The sequence below is a fragment of the Gossypium arboreum genome, chromosome 10, assembly GCF_025698485.1.
Source record: "Gossypium arboreum isolate Shixiya-1 chromosome 10, ASM2569848v2, whole genome shotgun sequence".
NCBI classification, from domain to species: domain Eukaryota; kingdom Viridiplantae; phylum Streptophyta; class Magnoliopsida; order Malvales; family Malvaceae; genus Gossypium; species Gossypium arboreum.
The window spans coordinates 87,213,215-87,214,538 of NC_069079.1; the positions used below are offsets into that span (position 1 = coordinate 87,213,215).

General features: G+C 37.0%; 1 non-coding gene across 1 annotated transcript; it reads left to right on the forward strand.

Annotated features, from left to right (window-relative positions):
* Positions 1–358: 358 nt before the first annotated feature.
* On the forward strand, positions 359–465 carry LOC128282840 (small nucleolar RNA R71). Its single transcript, XR_008273193.1, has one exon. It is a non-coding gene; the product is annotated as a small nucleolar RNA R71 (small nucleolar RNA).
* Positions 466–1,324: the final 859 nt, after the last annotated feature.

The following is a 1,324-nucleotide window of genomic DNA, read 5'->3' on the forward strand; positions in this document are numbered from 1 at the left end:
TTCCATGTTGTGGCCATAAGGTAGGTATTTTGAATTGCTTGTTCCACCTCCATTTGTATTCCATTGCATTACTGGGTGAACCTGTGAAGAGTTAAGTAAACCATCAAATTTTTTAGTCAAAAGTTCTACATGATTAGAGAGCATAGTAACTACATCGAGATTGAAAACACCGGCTGCTTTTGTTGGCTTTGTTCTCATAACTTGCCATTGATAGTTATTCAGTGACATCTCTTTAATAAATTCGTAAACCACTTTAGGTGTTTTGTTATTGATAGTCCCACCAGCAGCTACATCGATAAGTTGCCTTGTTAAGGGGTTCATGCCGTTGTAAAATGTTTGAACCTACAACCACAAAGGTAACCCATGGTGAGGTAACCTTCTCAATAGGTCCTTGTATCTCTCCCATGCATCATAGAGTGTCCTAGATCCATCTACATAAAAAGAAGAGATATCATTCCTTAACTTAGTCGTTTTAGCTGGCAAAAAATATTTAAGTAAAAAATTTTCGATCATTTATTCCCAAGTAGTGATTGACCCTCGTAGTAACGAGTTCAACCACTATTTAGCTTTGTTTCTCAACAAAAAGGGAAACAATCAAAGGCGAATGGCATCATCAGAAACACCATTGATCTTAAAAGTGTCTCAAAACTATAAGAAATTTGCCAAATGAGCGTTTGGGTCCTCGTCCTGCAAACCATCAAACTGAACAAACTGTTGGATCATTTGAATTGTGTTAGGTTTCAGTTCAAAATTATTTGAAGCAATAGCAAGCCTAACTATACTTGACTCAGTTCCTGTTAAAGTAGGTTTAGCATAATAATACATAGTGCGTTGAGCAGGATTCTGATTTACTGGGTCAGCAGCAATCGCAGGAGGTAGCGGACTTTCCTGATTCTAAGCCATCTCCTTGATTGTGGTGTGAATGTCGTCCTCTTGCTCTTCCTCTGTGTATCTTAGGCTTCACCTTATTTATCTTCGATTTCAGCGAGCTTTGCTATTGATCTCACTATCAAAAAGTAATGGTCCCGACGGGTGTCTTCTAGTCGTGCACTATAAAAAACCTACGAGAAGCGAATAAACGAAAAATTAGAAAAGAAAATAAAAATTAAATTGCAATAAAAGTAGAATGGCTAAAGTAATAAAAATCGAGTGCTCCTAATATCTTAGTTCCCCGGCAACGGTGCCAAAAACTTGATCGTGTGATGTGATATGTAACATCCTGATTTTCGAGTTTTCGCGAATCTTGATATTTTAAGTAAATTTCTAAAATTTGGTATGTGATTATGGAATTCATAATGTGGGTATGTTAATGGGCTTATGGAAG